Below are 25519 nucleotides of genomic sequence, written 5' to 3' on the forward strand. Positions count from 1 at the left end.
TGGGAAGGACCGCCATTAGTTTGTTCGTGGGCTCAGCATGAATTCTGGAGGAGAATAATGTGTTAAATAAAATATTGATCGTCATGCATGAATTGTATGAACGTGTTCTAGAAGGTCAGACCCAGTCAATTATCATTTGGAGAATTTTTACTGGGACGTTCGTCAGGACCTAAGGACGAGGTTACTGATTTATGGTTTCGTGGTTCATCTTTATGGAGACAGTATTATATTGCCGTTGTTCCTCAAATAATAATAATAATAATAATAATAATAATAATAATAATAAATAATAATAATAATAATAATAATAATAATTATTATTATTATTATTATTATTATTATTATTATTATTATTATTATTATTATATTATTTATTATTATTATTATTATTTGGGATTTTCTTACCCGAAAAACGGGTTTACAAAGAAGGGCTTTTTGATTGGTTGGTCATATTTTTATTATTATTATTATTATTATTATTATTATTATTATTATTATTATTATTATTATTATTATTATTATTATATCAGAATGCCTGAGGTGTTCAAATACTAATTTATTCACTCTTTCGTAGGCATTATTACACATTGGATTCTCGACATAAAAAAAAACAAATGAAGATTTCATCATTTCATTCATTAATTAAATTGCCGGTTAAGTTATATAACCTCTTGCTTAAAAAATTGGCCGGAGAGAGAGAGAGAGAGAGAGAGAGAGAGAGAGAGAGAGAGAGAGAGAGAGAGAGAGAGAGAGAGAATTGTTCCTTCTGTCCCGCTGGCAAATAAATTACGTGATTGCTCAGAGCCCGAGGCAAAATGGATTCAATTCCTTCCGTCATATGAATGCTGATATCTTGGGTTCTTCCTCGACGTCTCTTTCTCTACCTTATGCAAGAAAAGGTTTGTGGGAATAAATGATAATATACGAAGAATGAAATGAAGCACTGGAGAAAAGAATGGAAGGCGAAAATAAAAACTAATGATAGAATAAAAAATCAAAAAAGGAAGTGATGGGGATGCATAAAAGAAAAATGTGATAATAGAGTCAATATTACAAATAAGACAGACCGTCCAGTAAGTGTAACATTGTAACAAGTAAAAAATGCAATCGGCGCAATCGAGTTTTCTGTACAGCCGCTACAGCGTATAATCAAGGCCACCGAAAATTATCTATCTTTTGGTGGTCTCGGTATAATGCTGTAAAAGCCGCGCCCCATGAAACTTTAATTACAGCTAACTTTAACCTTAAATAAAATAAAAACTACTAAGGCTAGAGGGCTGCAATTTAGTATGTTTGAATTATTGGAGGGTGGATGATCAACATATCATTTTTCAGGCCTCTAACCTCCTCAGTAGTTTTTAAGATCTGAGGGCGGACAGAAAAAGTGCGGACATAAACAAGTGCGGAAGGACAGACAAAGTCGGCACAATAGTTTTCTTTTACAGAAAACTAAAAATCGTTACGGGAAACACAAAACGAAAGTTGAACGTTGTAAATTCCAGACTAGTATACCCACAGAGTTTGGGTATTATTTCTAGTTGTATTAGTAAAGGCAAAACAGACAATGTTTTCAGGAGAATTAGAAAAAAACAAACCAGCATTCTGCCTACCAGGTGAAAAACTGCGTATTTTGGCCTTATTCCATAAGAAACTTTATAGCTTTAGAGATAATGCCCTTTGTATTTTACATATCATCCTGCCACGAACGTGGTTTCAGGCGAACACGCGGAGGCATACTCACACAAACAAATATATATACACACACACACACATATATATATATATATATATATATATATATATATATATATATATATATATATATATACTCGCTGGCCAACTCAGCACTGCCCAGGAAAACTCTGAAGAACTCAGAAAAAAATTTTCCTGCACCTTCTTGTACTGACTGTCCCTTTTTGTCCAGGAATTACTGTGCTGACTGTCCCTTTCATCCAAATATTACTTTGCTGACTGTCCCATTTATCCACATATTACTGTGGCGACTGTCCCATTTATCCAGGTATTACCCTACTAACTGTCCCTTTTATCCAGGTATTACTGTAGTGACTGTCCCAGTTATCCAGATGTTACTGTGGTGACTGCCCCTTGTATCCAGGTATTACTCTGCTGACTTTCCCATTTATCTGGTATTACTGCGCTGACTGTCCCTTTTACCCAGGTATTACTGTGCTGACTGTCCCTTTTACCCAGGTATTACGTGGCGAATGTCTGTTTTATCCAGGTGTTACTGTGGTGAATGTCTTTTATCCAGTTATTACTGTGCTGACTGTCCCATTTATCCATGTATTACTGACAGTACTTTTTACCCAGATATTACTGTGGTGACTGTTCATTTTATCCAGATATTACTGTGGGGACTGTCTCCCAGGTATTATTGTGGTGATTGTCCCATTTATCCAGGCATTACTGTTCTGTCTGTCCATTTTATCCAAATATTACTTTGCTTGTTGTCCCTTTTATCCAGTTATTATTGTGATGGAGATTAATAACTGTCCATTTTATCCAAATATTAGTGTGGTGACTGTCCAGTTTATCCAGGTATTACTGTGGTGGCTGCCACATTTATCTAGGTATTACTGTGCTTACTATCCCTTTTCTCCTGGTTGTATTACTGTGGTGACTGTCCCATTTATCCAGGTATTACTATACTGCGTGTTCCTTTTATCCAAGGATTACTGTGCTAACTGTCCCTTTTATCCAGGTATTACTGTGTTGATTGTCCATTTTATCGAGATATTACCGTGGTGAATTTTCCATTTACCAACCCCCCCCCCATTGCTAAACATAAACACACCACCCCATTTAACTGAAACACCCCTCACTAACCTAATCCCACCCCTCACTAAACCTAAACACACCCTCTGCTAAACCAAAACACATCCCCACTAAACTTAAACACAATCCTTAATACAGAATTATAAATTGCTGGAAAGAAAAGCATTGTCAATAATATATTTCTATGGTATCAGGTATGATTAAACCTGTAGAGTTTATTTACCGCATAAGTTACAAAGGGAAGGGAAGGGAAGTGGGGATGGGAGAAGGGGAAGGCAACGATTTGAAACCCACCCTACTATCTAAGTTTGGTCAAATGATGGCCACGTACCAAATATTGTCTAGATCGGTCAAACGGTTACCACATAAGTTACAAAGGGAAGGGAAAGGGGAAGCGGGTAAGGGTTTGAAACCTATCCTATTATCTAATTTGGGTCAAATGATGTCCATGTGCCAAATTTTGTCTAGATCGGTCAAACGGTTACCACATAAGTTACAAAAGGAAGGGGGAAAGGGGATGGGGAAAGAGAAGGGAAGAGGGTGGGGTTTAAAACCTACCCTATTATGTGAGTTGGTCAAATGATGGCCACGTGCCAAATTTTGTCTAGATCGGTCAAGTTGTTTCCACATAAGTTGCAAAGGTAAGGGAAAGGGGATGGGGAAGAGGGTAGGGGTTTGAAACCTACCCTATTATCTAAGTTGGGTCAAATGATGGCCACATGCCAAATTTTGTATAGATCGGTCAAACGGTTACCACATAAGTTACAAAGGGAACGGGGAAGGGGGATGGGGAAGGGCAAGTGGGTATGGATTTGAAACACCCTATTATCTTAGTTGGGTTAAATGATGACCACATGCCAAATTTTGTCTAGATCGGTCGAACGGTTACCACATAAATTACAAAGGGATGGGGGAAGAGGAAGGGTTACGGGTTTGAAACCTATCGCATTATCTACGTTAGGTCAAATGATGGCCACATGCCACATTTTGTCTAGATTGGTCAAGCGATTTAGATTCCTATAGCGCATAAAGTTGCAAACATACAAATTTACAAACATACAGACAAGCATACATAAATATAAGCATTAATCTTATATATATATATATATATATATATATATATATATATATATATATATATATATATATATATGTGTGTGTGTGTGTGTGTGTAAGAAAACGCATCTAGGTCCCTACTTGAAAACCACTGTACATCCATCTCTCATGGTAAATAATAAGTCAGTAATTTGTATAGACTTCATATAATCGCTTTCTGCAATTCACGTTTTGAATGATTGTAATAATGCGATAATGGGCAACTGAGTAGTTGTATTATCAGTATCTTCGTATAACATGTACCTTTGATAAACCGCCATTCTCACAAAACACATTAATGAATTAAAAATAAAAGCACGAAACAATGATCATAAAAATCGACCTTTGATAAATCGGCGTCGATGACCACACTCGCTGAGTTGTTCTGTTACATTGATTAATAAGTGAATAAAACTTTTGAAACTACCAATTCGTAAAAGACGCTAATGAAGCATTAAGGCAAGAAACCTTATTTATTTATATTTAAGGCTGGAAATGAGTGAGATTTTTCATCAGAGGCCGGAAATGGTTAATCTTGCTCTCATTGTCAGTTTGAGAAAATATTATGTACCTTATTTTCCTTGCGGATGGCAGACTGGGGCATATTTTTCCTGTTATAAATGTCATCATATCAAAAAGTCATAATCATATTCCCGCAATGATGGTTATTATTGTCATCCTGTCATAAGTCTGGAAATGACGTTAGGATGTATAATATTTTCATTCCTTTTCCTATTGTTTCAACACTAGAATGGTGTAAATTATTTATGATGATATAAAGCAAATATCTAGCGTAGGTGATTCAAAGTAATTATTCACTCTGAAGAGCAGTAGGTGAATAGAGACTTAAATAAATGCAAGGAATTTCTATAAAAAAAAAAGCTGACGAGGATAGATTAGTTCTTATTGCTCTTTTGCATAAATTCGAATAATAAATCGTAACTGTAATTGCCTTAATCCGCGTTTTACTGCCAATTAGAAATACATGTTCAAAAGCAATTAATCAAATTGCGTATCCCACCTGCCATTACAGCATGTAAAGGACAAAAGTTCAACTTAATTTCCATAAATTCCATTCCTGGAGGTTATGCAGAAAACACGCGATACCGGTAGAGGGTAAAAACCCAAATATGGTTGCGTAGTTTGCTTTGATCAAGTCGATTCCAGATGATTAAAGCGTTACTCATAATTGTTAAGAAGATTCATTATTATTAAAACTTTCCTTAATATTGCTGTGACCCTCATTTCACTGCCAACGCGAAAATTGTTTTAAATTTAGCAAGACTTTAGCGCCGCTCTCCTTGTAGTGTTCACTGTCACTAAAGAGCCGTAAAAGTGGTAAGAGCGCTCAGTTTTGACACGCGTGGCTTCCTTTCCAAAAGCACTATGGAAAAAGGAACAACCATGTGTCACTGAATGAATCTATAGGATAATAATTCCTTTCCACGGACAATGCATTAATTGGATATATAGCATTACGATGCAATACATATGATATTACTTTATTCGGTCATCTCCTCTTTAAACAGTAATTATGACTTCTAATAACGAGGGGCAGAAGGGATCCCTGTTGGGGTTATAGATTTCAACCGAATATAATTCAAAGGGGTTCATAAATAACTGGAGAGGCAATTAGTGCAAGAAAAATGAAATGAGGTTTTGAAGCTCAATGGGACTATCCGCTTAAACGATAAAAGTAATAATGCATCGATGAAAAGTTCAGCTGATTTACGTTTAGCTCTATCAAATTTATTTTCTGGAGGTTTATCTTTTACGTCTACTTATAACATTCCCTTGAATGAAAAAGTACTCATTATAGTATGAGTCTTGAAATGGAGAAATAAATCCACAATTATTTATATGTACATATATCTAAAGATAAATCTGTACAAAAAACTTTCGGGAAACTGTTCAATTCCACTTTTCAAAGCTTTCTGTACAGATTTATCCTTAAATCTATGTGCATATACATAATAATGTTTTCCCATTCCGTTGAATAATAATGCCTCGTTCAGACGTGGAATCACTATTCGTTCGACCTCCTTTAAGTAGAGGTTAAATAGGAATTATAAAACAATTTTCCTATTGTCATACTATTTTACGTTAAGGGAAAAACTGGAAGATTTTGTACAAACTCATTTGTATGATGGGTAGTTCCGTCTCCACCTTTCAAGAAAATCAGTGGGCAGGACATATAGGAACTTTATTTCTGTGACTAGCAAACCCAGAACCATGATCGCCAATGGTAGACACGATCTTATCTTTACGTTCTGAGTCAACAACTAGTTCCTCGTTGGACGGGTCGTTATAGTTCTCGGCTAGCACTCTGCTGGGCCCGCGTTCGATTTTCCGACCGGCCAGTGAAGAATTAGAGGAATTTATTTCTGGTGATAGAAATTCATTTCTCGCTATAATGTGGTTCGGATTCCACAATAAGCTGTAGGTCCCGTTGCTAGGTAACCAATTGGTTCTTAGCCACGTAAAATAAATCTAATCCTTCGGGCCAGTCCTAGGAGAGCTGTTAATCAGCTCAGTGGTCTGGTTAAACTAAGGTATACTTGACTTTTTTGAGTTAACAACTGGGGAGATTTTAATATGTTCTTAATAAATGCGACGTACCAATCCTAGAGAACTCATTCCGAACTGAAGGGGAAAAAATGTTCACTTCTAGATAATTTGTTTATAAGTGAGCAGTCAAAGCAAGCTTTTATCGTCATCTCCAGCAAGTCAACATCCTCAGTTTCTTATGTGGAATCCAAGGCTTACTTCCACAGCAATTTTCCTTTGCTGTTGTAATGTTCCAAGTCATTTCCACCTGCGAAGGTTTACATACGAAGAGCAATATAAACAAGAAAAAAATGCGCCGAAGTCAGCGCAATCAAGTTTTCTGTATAGCGTATAATCAAGGTCACCGAAAATAGATCTATCTTTCGGTGGTCTCGGTAAAATGCTATATGAGCCGCGGCCCATGAATCTTTAACAGCGGCCCGGTGGTGGCCTGTCCTATGTCGTTGTCAGAAGCGCGATTGTGGCTAGAGGGCTCCAATTCGGTATATTTGATGATTGCAGGGTCGATGATCTACATACCAATTTGCAGCCCTCTAGCCTCATTAGTTTTTTAAGATCTGAGGGCGGAGAGAAAAAGTGCGGACGGACAGACAAAACCAGCACAATAGTTTTCTTTTACACAAAACTAAAAATGAACAGAGGTCCCCGCCAACATACATATTCTTTGTATATATTTAATATAATTTCATGTTTCTTTGCTGTTATCGATGAATATATGTTGAGGTTTATTACTTGTTATTTGATATACACAGATTAATCCAATTTTGTCTTCCTTTTTTGTATACTTTACTTATATACTGTACATTCTGTTTCATGAAAGCTGTGACAGGTCATGCCTTTTTGTTTTATCATATAGGAATACATACTCTTCATTATTATTATTATTATTATTATTATTATTATTATTATTATTATTATTATTATTATTATTATTACCCTTTTTACTTTTTTGTCCTCCTTTCATGTTTACATACGTCTGAGGGAGTACAAATATGCCAAACAGTTAAAAAGGATGGTTTGTAAGTCACTACAAATCATTCTTTTGTGGTGAAAGCTCCTTAGGGCGTATAAGCTAGGGAGCACAGTTTGTTTACTGGTAAGCGGATCCTTCAGCGGATTTTTCTATGTAAAAGACGTATTCTAAGAAGATTTTCTGTACTACAAGAATGTGAATAATAAGAGAACCCACTGAAAATACGGTGTCAGGTCTGTGAACTCGTAACTGTGATTCAGAATGAAGTTTTATTATTATTATTATTATTATTATTATTATTATTATTATTATTATTATTATTATTATTATTATTATTATTCCATTAGATGAAACCTATTCACATGGAGCAAGCACTCAGGGGCCATTGACTTGAAATTCAAGCTTCCAAAGAATGTTGGTTTCAGCCTCCCACCGCAGACCCCACACTGCAGCAGTAGCTGATCATGATACAGAGCCAGCGATTTTTCATCGCCCTTTAAGAGACGCGAACCCCCGACATCTGAGAGGTATGCCACGACACTAACCAATATACCAGAGGACCAGTGTTATGTTGTGGCTTCTCTCACTTCTACCTTCGTTCGGAAATAATGAAAATTTCAGTACAAACTCCACCAGATTCTCATGTTCTTGGGGTTTAATTCATTTGAAAAATAAAGCAGCCCTATGATACTACCATTCAGTTTCAAGCCAAATTGATCAGTTTTTACCCATGGCGTACAAAACATTTCAAATCTTCAAGCCGGGTCAGATCATTCCTTTTCCTGAAGACCAACACGAAAGAGCACAGTTGCGTGATCGAATGTTCTTAGCTGCATACAGAATCTTGGCCGATAAAATTACACCGAATTCTTTGTTAGGAATTCACTTATTCTTTGTCATTGTCTTGGAGGTTTGATATTAGTAACACGTTTTTGCATAAAAAAAAAAGAATAATTCATACCATCATGAATTTGATTCAAAAATCAGCTTTTCTGTACCAAGGCATCTACGTGTTTTGTGACCGGAGCCTCTGTCAACCGTCAACTGGTTTAGCTGGTCCGCTGGTATAGTGGTTAGTGTCGTGGTATGCCACTCCGATGTTGCGGGTTTGCTTCTCCCTCAGTGCGATGAAAATTCACTGGCTCTGTATCATGATCATTTACTGCTGCAGTGTGGGGTCTGTGGCGGGAGGCTGAAACCAACACTCTTTGGAAACTTGAATTTCAAGTCAATGGCCCCTGTGTGTTTGTTCCATGTGAATTGGTTTCATCTACTGAAATAATAATAATAACTATAATAATAATAATAATAATAATAGCCTACAAACACAGTCTACAAAGTACCGGTGTAAGCTAGAAGGACCTTTATTATAGAGTCACATCAGAAGTTGTCACATAGAAGCGTATCACAGCAGGAGCTTGGGAAGATTGTTAAAATATCAGTAATTTAAAGGGAAAATACAAATATTTCTCATTTGGTCTGTTTGATGTTTATAATAGATCATAATCCAATAAAAGTCACTTGGGACATTTCTTAAATCTAATTAGAGAAAGTATTTGAAGATGACCTAATATATGTACAAAATGCTGAGAAAACATAATCAGTATCTCTTGCGTAAATAACAGCCCTAGTTGATTTGCTTCTAACAGTCAAAATCACTATGGTTAGACATATCGTCATGAGTCTGATTAACATATTAAACAATCAGCTTTGCTGGTCTTGACTGCTTCCGAAGGGTGGCAGCGTCACTCTCTAAAAAATATCGGCAGACAGCTTCCAGCCAGGAGAGGGTCTCTTTTCAGCTACGTCAGGTGAAGAAGTCGAAAGATGATTTGAGATTTCTTAACTAAGGGGCCTTGTTCATGGGCCACGCAGAATCACTTTAGGAGGATCGCATGGCAAAGGTCCTACCATCCCTGTCAGGCCCTTTGCTGAGATTGTCGTGGATGTTGCAGAGGAGCGTAAATTCCCTAAGGTTCTCACGAATGGGGAGAACTGTCGCTTAAAGTGAGAGCATGGGGTGACAAAAATCAACGAAGCATGGTGATTTCAAAGGGTTGCTAGGGTGGTATTCCCTTGGGCGTCATAAGAAAACTTGGAACAATTCCTTCGAGAGTAGTAAGGGAGAGACGAGTACTCGCTTCCACCACAGTCGAGGAGTGTTATTTTTTAAAGGTGAATCTTGTAAGGGCAAGGAGGTTGCAGGCGCAAAGAAGTGTACAGAAAATCCACTCATCCAGGGGGATATAGGCGCTGGACCGTAATATGCAAGGACTCTACCGGCTGTTGGCATGAATCTGTCAATCAGATCAATGGCAAGGGCGTTACCAGAAGCAAAATGTCATACGGCCAGTAAAGGTTCCAACGCGCCAGACACTAGGCGTAAGTAGAGTGTCTGTTTCAGTGCGATGGACTCTGTCACGATGATGGCGATTGTCAGAGGGAAAACCAGATATCCCGAGTTGGACTGGGATTGAATGAGTGAGAAGCCATCTGGATAAGAAGATGCAAAATTCAGTGATCTTGAGAAATTATCCCACGAGTAGCACTTAATCTAACTATTATCAAACATCAGTGGTTGCTTAGTAGCCAGAGCTATATAAAATACGATAGTCATGAGTTTCTCTCAAATAAGGTTGAGGTAGTCACACAAACATCGAAGCTTTACAGAACTTAGATCGTAACCTTGATCGTAAGGCTCACGCATCCAATAACAGTAATGCCTATATGTTTAATTTATCTTGGTTGACTGGAACCTCTGGAACATTATCCGTGAGTTTAGAGACTAGAGGGCGTGTCATTGTTGACATCAGACTGAAATGAAAGCTAAGCATTTGGCTTACTTTGATCGGAGATTGGCAACCAATTCCTGTAATTTTCAGTTGCAATAAGGGAAGGAAATCTACCCTCTTATTTCAAAAGTTACCAGTTTCCAGTATCGTTCGGAAAAATTTTCGGTTTGGGCGTCGTTGTAGGCGAATCAAAAAGGAAACAGTGTCTCTTAAATAGCAATGGAATACACGAGGCTGACATAGTATCATTATTCAAGATTTCTATAGGAAGCACAAATATGGCGGAAAATGCCATTGCCACAGCCCCAGTCCAGTTCGTCTCCAGCATAGCTAAGCAAGAGATGCTAAGCGAGAGATGTCATTCAGTTTCTCGTGCTGATCGAAAATTCGCTGTAGTAAATTGCTCGGTTTTTTATGCTAAAACCAGCAAGAGCATCCGACCATATGTAGCGGTCTGCTAACGAGAGTCCTTTATTTTTTTAATCCCTTGTAAGATTATGCAAATAATCCAGGAGTATGTAAAGAGGCATCTACGTGTTCTGTGACCAGAGCCTTTATCAGCTGTCCACTATATTCCTCACGGACACAGCCGTACAAAGTGCCGGTGTAATGGCGTGAGTTATATAAAGCTTGGAGGGCTTTTGTTGAAGAGTCATATCACAAATTGTCACATGATGCATATCACAGCAAGACCTTGGGTCGCCAGTTCAAAAGAAAAATTAGTCATTTAAAGAGAAAAAAAAATTATTTTCAATGCATATAATAATTAAATATTTCTCATTTGGTTTTGTTTGATGTTGTCACGTATCATAACACAATATACAGTTGGGACATTTCTTAAGTATAATCAAAGAAATTATATTAAGATAGCCTAATGTGTATATACAATGCTGATTTAACCTACACTCAGTTTCTCTTGTATAAATGAAAGTCATAGCTGATTTGTTTGTAAAATCAGAAAACTGATGTCAGATACAACCCGCAAGATTCTCTTTCTTCATTTATAAAAGGCAAAATCATGAATCATGTCCACAAATGATGCGCTACGCAGCTTATCTCTTTCTATGCACATCATGCTAATGCTAAGTGCAGACATTTTACTGTGATCACTCGCAGTTCTTAGCTGTGAATATTACTGTTCTCCCGGACAATAATTTTACCATCAGACCTAAGAATAGGCGTAATATTGGTTCCACTTTCTGGAAAACTAGTGGGATATCATCCTTAAAGATAATTTGATACTGGTCTTTCTGAAAGACTTGTTCTCCTCTGGAATAGTTGTCCTTCACATAAGCATGAAAATACTTCAATTCCTCGAAATGTTAATATCAACATCGTTTGGATGCTCTTTCATTTCGTTTTCAACGGTATCACTCAGTTATGCCTTAGGGACTTCTAAATCAACTAAAAATGAAGAATTATTTTCAGCGTGATTGACGGTCTATTCAGTTGGATGTCAGGAGAATCACTCTGTTAAAACAATTTTATTTTGTATTAACTGGTCACTGGAAATGCTTTGATAATGGTAAATGATGTATGATCTACGAGTATATAGAGCCGTTCCTAGCCATTTGGGATCAGTTCTCCCTACCACCTCACCCCGATATGGTTTTAATATTGAAAATTTACATTTTATATATATATATATATATATATATATATATATATATATATATATATATATATATATATATATATATATATTTTTTTTTTTATGCTGCACATTTGTTTTAATTTGAGGGAGAATTGCAGTTGAAAAAATAGTAAGACAAGCAACAATAACACAAAGCATACTGCAATTGATGAGGCATTTCTAAAACTGATTTAATGGGTATTTTTTAATCAGAATTAAGCTCCGAATACAATTATATGATAAATTATCTATTTTTTTTTTCAGGCAAAGTCACTAATTACGTCTTCATCTAGGTTGGGTCTTAATGTGAATTGACCACTGATCCGGTACCATATAAGGTCTGACACAAATGATTTCTTTGGTTTGAGGGTTCCGGGTCCTCGCTACTTACTACAAAAACGAATCCATTGTTGCAACCTGTCCTCTTAAATTCTCTTGTTGGAGTGTGATCCCTGTTATCACCTTATTCCTTACTGATAATACACACTTTATCCAGGTTTAACTTGGCTTTCATGAAGAGCAGAGGTGAATCTGCAATCAATTCTTAATATATGAATGTTGGCCATTTCCCTCCATGAATCTCATTTCCTCTGTCACCTTTTCTGCTATAATTGTACATTTTTCATAAATCTCGTTTTACTTCTTTTGTTATATATTTATTCAGTACTCATGTTCCCGCATTTTCCATAAGGACCAGGAACTAGTTCTTCATTTAATCCTGCGATTACTCTGTCTCTTTGGAGTTCATAGTGTTATAAATCAACGTTGTTTTCTTAATACCTGCTTTACAGTACACTGCTACATGTCTCTTTTTATACTAAAGGTTGTTCATACATACCTCTTACAATTTTGTATTGCATATCCTCCAATCCGATCATATCTTTTCTACAAAATATTCATGGTTTCTTAATATTACATATTTTTATGACTATCATAGTTTTCGTGTACTTTTATGCTTTACCTCCTTTGTCATTATTCCTGCTGTTTCGACACTCTCATCCCTTGAACCATATGCTGCCAGCTCCAGGAGAGCTGTTAATCAGCTCAGTGGTCTGATTAAACTAAGATGTACTTATTTACCTTTAGCACCTCTTTTTGGTATTTAATTATTTGTCTTCCTTTTAGTAACATTTCCTAAAACACTCGTACTTGTCATTTGTAGTGGCCTTTACTTTTGAGTTAATTTGATCGTCTCTCTTCCTCTTTCTTTTGTTAACTATTAGTACATTTCCAATTTTATTTTAACACAACCCGTTAGATTTCAAATAATTAAGCACTTCTAAGCGCCACCAAACCATACCTATTTGTTGGCCTTCTAAGTCAATTTTTACTAAATTACGCCATTCGGTGTCAGCATTGATCTACAGTCGACTTTTTTGCCAGACTTTCTCATTAAAACCCTATTCATTTCTCTATTAATGCCGCAGGGAAATGTCTGTTACCTAATTAAGTTATGTGGTGTAAAAAAAAAAGCCAGTTCAAAACTATGTATATATATTTTTACTCAAGCCACATCAAATACTTCTGTACACATCAAAAGTCACATATATATTCTAGAACTCAAAAAAATTTTTGAAATTTTGTGAGGCTTCTGTACATCATGAGGTCCTAAACTCTAGCTTGTTTAGCTGATGCCCAAATCTGGCAATGGCCATACAGTACTATGTTAAAGATATTAGTTTTTCATTTGCTCGAAGAGGCAGCCTGATTGATCTGCACTTGATTAGTTGGTCATAATCCTAATCTGCAACAACAAAGTTATGTATGATTTCTTTTCATCCCTCGTTGCAGTGTGGTTACAGCTAGCTCGAGTCATATTGGGTATGGAATTGCCTTGACTGTCTGCACTTGGGATTCCTGTTACGATGTTTACGCTTGCGTCATCTGGCAGTGCCTTCAGGCAAAAAAATGTGTGATGCTTGCCATCACAATTTCAGCATGTTCAATCTGATGAGCAATGGCCAGTCTTGAGGACAGCAAAACAATGAATCTGCTGATTAATTCATGCACGTTCGCCTTATGAGACGTTGGGCCTTGTCTGAATCTAGCTTCTGGCTGACCTCGTCCTTCAGTTTGCAAACTGGTCGGGTTGAAGAGGTCATTGCTTCCAGGCACGTAGTATCCAGTGTACCACCCTTTCCAAGCTATCCTGGTGTGACGCTCTCTAGCTGTTTGATGTGGCCTCGATCCCAGCCTATGGCCACACATGATCCGTCTTTATGTTCTCTAATATCAGCTCCACCGCCGTTCTGGCAGCTTCATACTGAAGCTATGTACGAGGATCGGCACCGTTCGAGACAGCGTTGACACTGGAAGAGGATGACCTTCGAATAGGACTGTCAGTGGGAACGTTATTTAAAGCACACGTGACGATGTTTGTTTATCTTCTTATTGGGAAAGCTCGTGGCCCTTTCTTACACTACTTTTTGGGCAAATACGTTTTGGGCATATACTTTTTGGCCATACATTCTAAAGATAACAGGATGACTAATCGAGTGCAAGTGGGAAACAATTCTTAATCACTGATCAGCAACCTGGAAAATGTTCCTTCATATTGTTGAAAGCAATAAAACTTTAAATGTTCATCTTCAAATTATTCGCTTGCTTAGTAGAGAGAGAGAGAGAGAGAGAGAGAGAGAGAGAGAGAGAGAGAGAGAGAGAGAGAGATGGCTAGGCAACATTAAGTTTTAGGTCACCGGAAGACGTCGACTCGGGAATTATCCGAGCTTTAAAATGAGGGAGAAAAAAATACATAAGCATAACCAACCATTAACAGACTAGTAAAACGGTTTTTAGGGTGGGAAAATTGGTTCAAAAATAAAGCTACAAGATTATAGGATGAATTATCGTCTGTCTGATGTGGAATGAGGGGTACCTACCAAATATTCTAATAGAAGTTTGTAAATAATATGAGTTTCCTGGATCGTTTAGGGTGCTTAACAAAATCTGTCATGAGTATTGCTTTCGAGACTTCTTATGACGGATCCACTTAGCGCCCCGAAAAAAACTCCAAATGATAAAACAATACTCATAACGAAATACTGAAAAATTCCTCAAAATTACTCGTCTGCCCCTGAATCCGAATGAGCGCCACTGAGAAGGATATAATGAATCGACGTAATATGTTTATTAGACTTCACTCCTGGAGTCCGAGCGAACAAGGGAAACTGGGTAACAGTCGGAAGGGGAATGCTCTTATTTTGATTAATTCAAGTTTATAACTCGAATAATGATTTACTCATGAAGGGCGATATAAATACCTAATTTCTCTCAAAACAACAAATTAGAACAGAACAACAACGATTTGTGCAAGGGGGAACAACTCCCAGTTTAGGTCATGAGGAGTAAAATGAACCTGGAATGAATCGGACGACTTAAATGATAAAAAGGAAGAGGGAATGAATAAAGAAAATGTATTCATAAGAGCAATCAATCCGAACAGAAAACCAAGGTGAACTGCCATCCTCTATGTCCTAAATTTTAAAGTCAATATCTTGGTTCCAGGACAAGGACCAACCATCTCCGTATAAGAAGGAACAACCACAATAATTTCTCAAGAAATAAATCAAAATTACAACTGATCTCTCTGGGAGCAAAGACAGATCAAATCCACGAGTGAAATGTGATGTGCTATCCTCGCAAAAAAAAAAAAGGTAAAATATGTCCCGAAATTTCTTCAGCGCAATCGATTATGGCTAACTTTAACCTTAAATAAAGTAAAAACTACTGAGTCTAGAGGGCTGCAATTTGGTATGTTTGATGATTGGAGGTTGGATGATCAACGTACCAATTTGCAGCCCTCTAGCCTTAGTAGTTTTTAAGATCTGAGGGAGGACAGAAAAAGTGTGTTACGGGCAGACAAAACTGGCACAATATTTTTCTTTTACAGAAAACTAAAAATGGGAAGAAACTAAATTATATTCCCCTCAGACGGTGAGGAAAACTTCCGGCAATACCAAACGAATTCCCAGGCCCCAAAAATACCCAGAGGGACTTATGATAAAGCGAAGGAGAGATGGAAAAATAAGATAAACGCGAATAAAGATATTGGGTGAAAGAAGGACAATTTTGGTGTTGTTCTGTTGGGTAGATGGTCTGCCTCTCTCTTGCGATTATTAGATTGAATGTTGTGGAAGAAAAAGATTACCTCTTTCCTATATGAATTGTCTTTTTTTTCATATTGCTCACATGCATTCCACGTTGTTATGTACTTATTCACCTACGTTTTCTTGCGCTTCCTTTCTTTCCTCGTTATATCTTTATATCCCTTTATCTTCTAGAATACCCACCATATCGTTTCCCTTCACATGTCATAAGCTGAGTCAGGAGTTATATGATTCAAGGTAATATAAGGAATAGAATTTATTTCCTTGGAATTATTATTATTATTATTATTATTATTATTATTATTATTATTATTATTATTATTATTATTATTAATATGTTGTAGTAGTAGTAGTAGTAGTAGTAGTAGTAGTAGTAGTAGTAGTAGTAGTAGTAGTAGTAGTAGTAGTTAAGCGATAACCATAGTTACAAAAGTAAAGTTTTACAAGCCCAGGGGCCAAATGGAAAAATCAGCTCAGGACGGAAAAAGAAAAACTGATGTAAAGAATATATTTATACGAGAAATGCGATAACAAAATTAAACTATGAAATAGGGCGCATTTAATCCTGATGAACAAGAAAACTAGAGTATTTACGTACACTTCATAAGTTCCCGTGATTCATCTACTGGAAAATAATAAACTGCACCATATTGACGGTAAAGTTTAATGTAAGTGTAGCTCCACAGAAATGTATAACCACTTACACAAAAAGGAAGGATTTAATTCCCCCGTATCTGCTTCTGGTTGCAGACCACCAGGAAGATAAAAATGTTTTGGCTCGTGATTAACGATCCCGAAAGTTGAGTGACATTCAGTTATAAAACTGGCCCTGAATATTTTGTTGAAAGAGGCACCCAAATTTCTTAGGAAGTCTAGCTTGTATGTACCTGTCTCTTACTACAATTACGCCCCTTCCACCTTAAGAAGCAACGAATCGAGGTATAAAAGTCACAGGAGAAAAAGTTACAGAAAAAAGTCACAGGAAAAAGGTCACAGGAAAAAGTCACAATAAACGTTCCTAGTTAGTGAGCCCCAAGGGTTTTAAGCCGGTATGTATCACTTTCGCAGCGCGTTTAAAACAAGCCCGTTGGGGATTTTTTTTTTTACCCGGTATGCATCCACCTTTGCGGCGTGTTTAGTACAAGCCCGTTGGGATTTTTTTTTTACCCAGTATGCATCCACCTGTGCGGCATGTTTAGTAAAAGCCCATTGAAGATTTTTTTTATAACCGGTATGCATCCACTTTTGCTGTGTGTTCAGTACAAGCCCGTTGGGGATTTTTTTTTTTTACCCAGAATGCATCCACCTTTGCGGCGTGTTTAGTACAAGCCCGTTGGGGATTTTTTTGAAACCTGGTATGTATCCACCTTTGCTGCGTGTTTAGTAAAGCCCGTTCGGGATCTTTTGAAACCCAGTATGTATCCACCTTTGTGGCGGGTTTAGTACAAGCCTGGTGGGAATTTTTTTAAACCCAGTGTGTATCCACCTTTGCCGTGTGTTTAGAACAAGCCCGTTGGGGATTTTTTGAAACCCAGTATGTATCCACCTTTGTGGCGTGTTTAGCATAAGCCCGTTGGAGATTTTTTTCACCCATTATGCATCCACCTTTGCGGCGTGTTTAGTACAAGCCCGTTGGGGATTCTTTTTAATCCAGTAAGTATCGACCTTTGTGGCTTGCTTAGTAGAAACCCGTTGGGGATTTCTTTTTACCCAGTATGCATCCACCTTTGCGGCATGTTTAGTACAAGCCCGTTGGGGATTTTTTTGAAACTCAGTACGTATCCACCTTTGTGGCATGTTTAGTAGAAGCCTGTTGGGGATATTTTTGAAACCCAGTGTATATCTACCTTTGTGGCGTCTTTAGTATAAGCCCGTTGGGTTTTTTTGTAATCCAGTACGTATCCACCTTTGTGGCATGTTTAGTACAAGTCCGTTGGGGGTTTTTTGAAACCCATGTGTATCCACCTTTGCGGAGTCTTTAGTATAAGCACGTTGGGGTGTTTTTGTAACCCAGTATGTATCCACCTTTGCGGCGTGTTTAGTACAACCCCTTTGGGTTTTTTTTAAGCACAGTAAGTATCCACCTTTGCGGCGTGTTTAGTACAACCCCTTTGGGTTTTTTTTAAACACAGTAAGTATCCACCTTTGCGGCGTGTTTAGTACAACCCCTTTGGGGTTTTTTTTTAAACACAGTAAGTATCCACCTTTGCGGCGTGTTTAGTACAACCCCTTTGGGTTTTTTTTAAACACAGTAAGTATCCACCTTTTGCGGCGTGTTTAGTACAACCCCTTTGGGTTTTTTTTAAACACAGTAAGTATTCACCTTTTTGGCGTGTTTAGTACAACCCCTTTGGGGTTTTTTTTTAAACACAGTAAGTATCCACCTTTGCGGCGTGTTTAGTACAACCCCTTTGGGTTTTTTTTAAACACAGTAAGTATCCACCTTTGCGGCGTGTTTAGTAGAACCCCTTTGGGTTTTTTTTTAAAACACAGTAAGTATCCACCTTTGCGGCGTGTTTAGTACAACCCCATTGGGGATTTTTTGAAACCCAGCATGCATCCAACTTTGCTGCGTATTACCACAAGCCCGTTGGGGATTTTCTTGAAACCCAGTAAACATCCACCTTTGCAGTGTGTTTAGTACAAAACTGTTGGGGATTTTTTGTTTTTAGCCAATATACGTTCACCTTTGCGGCGTGTTTAGTAGAAGCCCTTTGGGTATTTTTTTCTAAAACCCAGTATGTATCCACCTTTGCGACATGTTTAGTGCAAGCCGGTTGTGGATTTTTTTGAAACCCAGTATGTATCTACCTTTGTGGTGTGTTTAGTACAATCCCGCTGGGAAGTTTTTAAAAACCCAGTGTTTATCCATCTTTGTGGCATGTTTAGTACAAGCCCGTTTGGATTTTTTTAAAACCTGCATGTATCTACCTTTGCAGCGTGTTTAGTACAATCCAGTTGGGGATTTTTTTTAAATCTGTGTGTATCCACCTTTGCGGCATGTTTAGTACAAGCCTGTTGGGGATTTTTTTTGGGGGGTAACCCGGTACGTATCCTAGTACAAGCCCGGTGAGGATTTTTTTAAAACCTAGTGTGCACCCACCTTGCAGAGTGTTTAGTACAAGCCTGTTGGGAAGTTTTTAAAAACCCAGTGTTTATCCACCTTTGCGGCATGTTTAGTACAAGCCCGCTGGTTTTTTTTTGAAACCCAGTGTGTATCTACCTTTGCAGAGTGTTTAGTACAAGCCCTTTGGGAATTATTTTGAAACTCATTGTGTATCCACCTTTGTGGCGTGTTTAGTTCAAGCCCTTTGGGAATTATTTTGAAACCCAGTATGTATCCACCTTTGCAGCATGTTTAGTACAAGCCCGTTGGGGATTTTTTTGAAACCCAGTATATATATACCTGTGTGGCGTGTTTAGTACAAACCCGTTTGAGATTTTTTTACCCAGTATGCATCCACCTTCAAGGCGTGTTTAGTACAAGCCCATTGTGGATTTTATTGAAACGAAGTATGTATCCACCTTTGCAGCATGTTTAGTACAAGCCCGTTCGGGATTTTTTAAAACCCAGTATGTATCCACCTTTGCGGTGTGTTTAGTGCAAGGCCTTTGGGTATTTTTTTAACTGTTATGCATCCACCTTTGAGGCTTGTTTACTACAAGACCGTTGGGGATTTTTTTACCCAATATGCATCCACCTTTGAGGCATGTTTAGTACAAGCCCGTTAGGTATTTTTTTTTACCCGGTATACATCCACCCTTGCGGCATGTTTAGTACAAGCCCATTGGGGATTTTTTTTTATCCATTATGCATCCACCTTTGCAGCACATTTAGTTCAAGCCCGTTGGGGATTTTATTGAAACCAAGTATGTATCCACCTTTGCAGCGTGTTTAGTACAAGCCCGTTCGAGATTTTTTTAAACCCAGTATCTATCCACCTTTGTGGTGTGTTTAGTGGAAGGCCTTTTGGTATTTTTTTTTACCTGTTATGCATCCACCTTTGCGGCATGTTTATTACAAGCTCGTTGGGAATTTTTTTTTACCCAGTATGCATCCATCTTTGCAGCGTGTTTAGTACAATCCCATTGGGGACTATTTTGAAACCCTTAATGCATCCACCTTTGCAGTGTGTTTAGTACAAGCCCGTTGGAGGTTTTTTTAACTCAGTATGCATCCACTTTTGCGGCGTGTTTAGTGCAAGCTTACCCGGAATGCATCCACCTTTGCGACTTGTTTAGTACAAGCCCATTTGGGATTTTTTCTTACCCAGTATTCATACACCTTTGCAGCATGTTTAGTACAAGCCCGTTGGGTATTTTTTTGAAACCCAGTATATATCCACCTTTGCGGCGGGATTTTTTGAAACCCAGTATGTATCCACTTTTGCGGCTTTTTTAGTGCAAGCCTGTTTGGGATTTTTTTAATCCCAATGTGTATCCACCTTTGCAGCATGTTTCGTACAAGCCCGTTGGGGATTTTTCTGAAACCCAGTGTGTATCCACCTTTATGACATTTTTGCCACAAGACAGTGGGGATTTTTTAAAACCCAGTATGTATCCACCTTTGCGGCATGTTGAGCACAAGCTCGTTAGGAATTTTTTTGAAACCCAGCATGGATCCACCTTTGCAGCATGTTTAGTGCAAGCATGTTGGGTATTTTTTTTATCTGGTATGCATCCACCTTTGCGGCATGTTTAGTACAAGCCCAGTGGGGATTTTTTTTAAACCCAGTGTGTATCCACCTTTGCAGCATATTTAGTACAAGCCCGCTGAGGATTTTTTTGAAACCCAGTATGTATCCACCTTTGCTTCCTGTTTAGTGCAAGCCCATTGGGGAATTTTTTTTACCCAATAGGCATCCATCTTTGCAGCGTGTTTAGTGCAAGCCGGTTGGGGAGTTTTTTAAACCAAGTATGTATCCACCTTTGCGGTATGTTAAGTACAAGCCCATGGTTTTTTTTTTTAAACCCAGTGTGTATCCACCTTTGCAGCATGTTTAGTACAAGCCCGTTGGGTATTTTTTTGAAACCCAGCATGTATCCACCTTTGCAGCATGTTGAGTACAAGCCAGTTAGGGATTTTTTTGAAACCCAGTATGTATCCAGTTTGCGGAGTGTTTGGTGCAAGCATGTTGGGGATTTTTTTTTACCTGGTATGCAGCCACCTTTGCGGCAAGTTTAGTACAAGCCCGTTGGAGATTTTTTTAAACCCACTGTCTATCCACCTTTGTGGCATGTTTAGTGCAAGCCTGTTGGGTAATTTTTGTTTACCCAGTATGCATCTACCTTTGCGGCGTGTTTAGTACAAGCCCATTCAGGATTTTTTTGAAACCGAATTTGTATCCACCTTTGTGGTGTGTCTAGTGCAAGGCCTTTGGGTATTTTTTTTTACCTGTTATGCATCCACCTTTGAGACGTGTTTACTACAAGTCTGTTGGGGATTCTTTTTACCCAATATGCATCCACCTTTGCAGCGTGTTTAGTACAAGACCGTTAGGTATTCTTTTTTACCTGGTATGCATCCACCTTTGCGGCGTGTTTAGTACAGGCCCATTGGGGATTTTTTTTTTTTATCCAGTATGCATCCACCTTTGCAGCACGTTTAGTACAAGCCTGTTGGGGATTTTATCGAAACCAAGTATGTTTAATACAAGCAGTGTGTTTAATACAAGCCCATTCGGAATTTTTTGAAACCCAGTATCTATCCACCTTTGTGGTGTGTTTAGTGCAAGGCCTTTGGGTATTTTTTTTTTACCTGTTATGCATCCACCTTTGCAGCATGTTTAGTACAAGCCCGTCTGGGATTTTTTTTTACCCAGTATGCATCCACCTTTGCAGCGTGTTTAGTACAATCCTGTTGGGGATTATTTTGAAAGCCTTAATGCATCCACCTTTGCAGTGTGTTTAGTACAAGCACCTTGGAGATTTTTTTAATCAGGTATACCTCCACTTTTGTGGCGTGTTTAGTGCAAGCCCATTGGGGATTTTTTTGAAACCCGATATGCATCTACTTTTGCGGCGTGTTTAGTACAAGCCCGTTGGGGATTTTTTTTTACCCAGAATGCATCCACCTTTGCGACGTGTTTAGTACAAGCCCGTTGGGGATTTTTTTTTACCCAGAATGCAATCACCTTTGCGACGTGTTTAGTACAAGCCCGCTGGGGATTTTTTTTTACCCAGAATGCATCCACCTTTGCGGCGTGTTTAGTACAAGCCCGTTGAGGATTTTTTTTATCCAGTATGCATCCACCTTTGCAGCATGTTTAGTACAAGCCCATTAGGTATTTTTTTTACCCGATATGCATCTGTTATGCTCTTTCTTTTACGTGCTATTTTAGTCTTCCACTTTCTTACCTCGTTATTCTTCTATGTGCGTCCACAGCGCCTCTCTTTCTTCTTTAATGTCTGTTCTTGAAGATAAATTATCCTAAAGTATTGATATCTCTCAGGAAGGCGTATAGAGACGAGTTCTGTAATTTCTTCACTTTAATAATGGAATTTAACTTATAAAGATTAACAAGATCAGTACAAAATTAACATGTTACAGTGGTATAAACGAAGTCACTCTTGAGAAATTAGTTTGACTCAGTCTATAAGGGAACACAAAAGCGATGGGAGATGTACTCTTCCTGGTGGACGCTGCTCGAATCTGCTTCTCTTCTGTCGCTCTCCAGTCTGTTGAACCCCTGGATTTCTTGTTATCTGCAATCCCCACCTCCTTCTAGTCCTATTAGAAGGGTTTATCTGCAAAGCCTCCCTTCAAATAGTTGACTGGGAAGAACTGTAGTGGGTGTGATTCAAATCTCTCCTTAGAGGACTTGATTGGAAATGATCTTTGGAGGGTGTGTGTGAAAGACCTTTCCCTAGCATGTTTGATTGGGGGGTGTTGAAGTATATCACTTTGTCCAGCCCCCAATTTCCTGGAATTTCCATGAAAATGCCTCCTATTGAAGGCAGGGTTATAGAGCTAGCTAATGTTAGCTCTTTGGCTGTGCTGACTCATGACTTGGTTTCGCTAATCGCTAGACCACTGCTTCCAACTTTTACAATCGATTTTATGGCTTTAGGCGCGATATACTCGCTCACTGTTTTTGAGTTCGTGCAAGAAGCTTTTACTTCGGTCAGCATATTTCTAGTCCACAGCAATAACAGCAGCTTAAGGCGTTATTCTCTCTGCTTCCCTTTTTATTCTTTATATTTCTCTCTCTCTCTCTCTCTCTCTCTCTCTCTCTCTCTCTCTCTCTCTCTCTCTCTCTCCTTTCTATCTAATTTCCTTAGCTACACTACACATCCACCTTTGCTGCGTGTTTAGTACAAGCCCGTTGGGGATTTTTTTTTTTATCTGGTATGCATCCACCTTTGCGGCACATTTAGTACAAGCCCGTTGGGGATTTTATTGAAACCAAGTATGTATCCACCTTTCCAGCGTGTTTAGTACAAGCTCGTTCGGGATTTTTTTAAACCCAGTATCTATCCACCTTTGCGGTGTGTTTAGTGCAAGGCCTTTGGGTATTTTTTTTTACCTGTTATGCATCCACCTTTGCGGCATGTTTAGTACAAGCCCGTTGGCAATTTTTTCCTGGTATGCATCCACCTTTGCGGCGTGTTTAGTACAAGCCCGGTGGGGATTTTTTGTACCCGGTATGTATCCACCTTTGCAACGTGTTTAGTACAAGCCTGTTGGGGATTTTTTTTTTATCTGGTATGCATCCACCTTTGCAGTGTGTTTAGTACAAGCCCGTTGGGATTTTTTTTTTACCGGTATGCATCCACCTTTGCGGTGTGTTTAGTACAAGCCCGTTGGGTTTTTTTTTTTACCCGGTGTGCATCTACCTTTACAGTGTATTTAGTAAAGCATCCATCTTTGCAGCTTGTTTAGTACAATCCCGTTGGGGATTATTTTGAAACCCTTAATGCATCCACCTTTGCAGTGTGTTTAGTACAAGCCTATTGGAGATTTTTTTAACCCGTTACACATCCACTTTTGCGGCGTGTTTAGTGCAAGCCCATTGGGGATTTTTTTGAAACCCGGTATGCATCTGCCTTTGCGGCGTGTTTAGTACAAGCCCGTTGGGGATTTTTTTTTTACCCGGAATGCATCCACCTTTGCGACGTGTTTAGTACAAGCCCGTTGGGGATTTTTTTTTTACCCGGAATGCATCCACCTTTGCGGCGTGTTTAGTACAAGCCCGTTGAGGATTTTTTTGAAACCCAGTATGTATCCACATTTGCGGTGTGTTTAGTGAAAGCCCATTGGGTATTTTTTTTGGGGGGGAAACCCGCTATGTATCCACCTTTGCGGCGTGTTTATTACAAGCCCGTTGGGGATTTTTTTTCCAGGTATGCATCCACCTTTTTGGCATGTTTAATACAAGCCCGTTGGTTTTTTTTTTTACCCGGTATGCATCCACCTTTGCAGCGTGTTTAGCACAAACCCTTTCAGGATTTTTTTGGAACCCAGTATGCATCCACCTTTGCAGCGTGTTTAGTACAAGCCCGTTGGGGATTTATTTTTAACCGTTATGCATCCACCTTTTCAGCGTGTTTAGCACAAGCCTGTTGGGGATTTTTTTGAAAACCAGTATGTATCCACCTTTGCGGCGTGCTTAGTAGAAGCCCGTTGGGGATTTTTTTGAAACCTGGTATTTATCCACCTTTGCAGTGTGTTTAGTACAAGCCTGTTGGGGTTTTTTTGGGGGAAAGCCCGGTATGTATCCACCTTTGCAGCGTGTTTAGTACAAGCCCGTTGGTTTTTTTTTTGGGGGGGGGGAACCCGGTAAGTATCCACCTTTGCAGCATGTTTACTACAAACCCGTTAGGTATTTTTTTAAAACATGGTATGTATCCACCTTTGCGGCGTGTTTAGTACAAGCCCGTTGGGGATTTTCGTATAAACGTAAACAAAAGACTGTATAACCCTCAAGAAAAATTGCGAATTTTTCCCTTGTGACTTTATTACCGGCCACCATAAATTAATGTGACTTTTTTTTCCTTGACTTTTTTCCTGTGACTTTTTTTCCCGTGACTTTATTACCAGACACCAAAGTAACACATTTCCAACAATGTGATAAATTTTTCCCTCACTACAAAGTTCATTAACAAAATATCTCAATTCTTAACTTCGAAAACCTTTTATGTGAACCTAATAAAACGACTGGGAGTTCTTTCCAACTACAGTACATTTTGTTAGGTATTCATTTTTTCCACTATTATTCTCGTGCAACCTGCGTCATCTCTTTTGCCTACTTCATTTGATCAGAGGAGCCTGGTAACTAAAACCAAAGGGGAACCACAACCTAATTACTTGAGGCTTTGAAGGTTAGCTCAAAGTTATGATGGTTTTTTATATTAAATCATCATAATTGTACATAATCCCATTGCCGAGTATTTTCCTCCTAGACTTGGCATAGGCAATAATTATCAGCGAGCTTTGAACTCATATGTAATCTAAACAACAAAGGAAAGACACGTAACCGGATGAACAAGAGCTAATTTTTTTTTTTTTTTTCAGAATATGCTTTGCTTATATAATCACCTTATTTCTTCGTGTGAT

This window comes from Macrobrachium rosenbergii, chromosome 58 (assembly GCF_040412425.1).
Source record: "Macrobrachium rosenbergii isolate ZJJX-2024 chromosome 58, ASM4041242v1, whole genome shotgun sequence".
Taxonomy (NCBI): Eukaryota; Metazoa; Arthropoda; class Malacostraca; order Decapoda; family Palaemonidae; genus Macrobrachium; species Macrobrachium rosenbergii.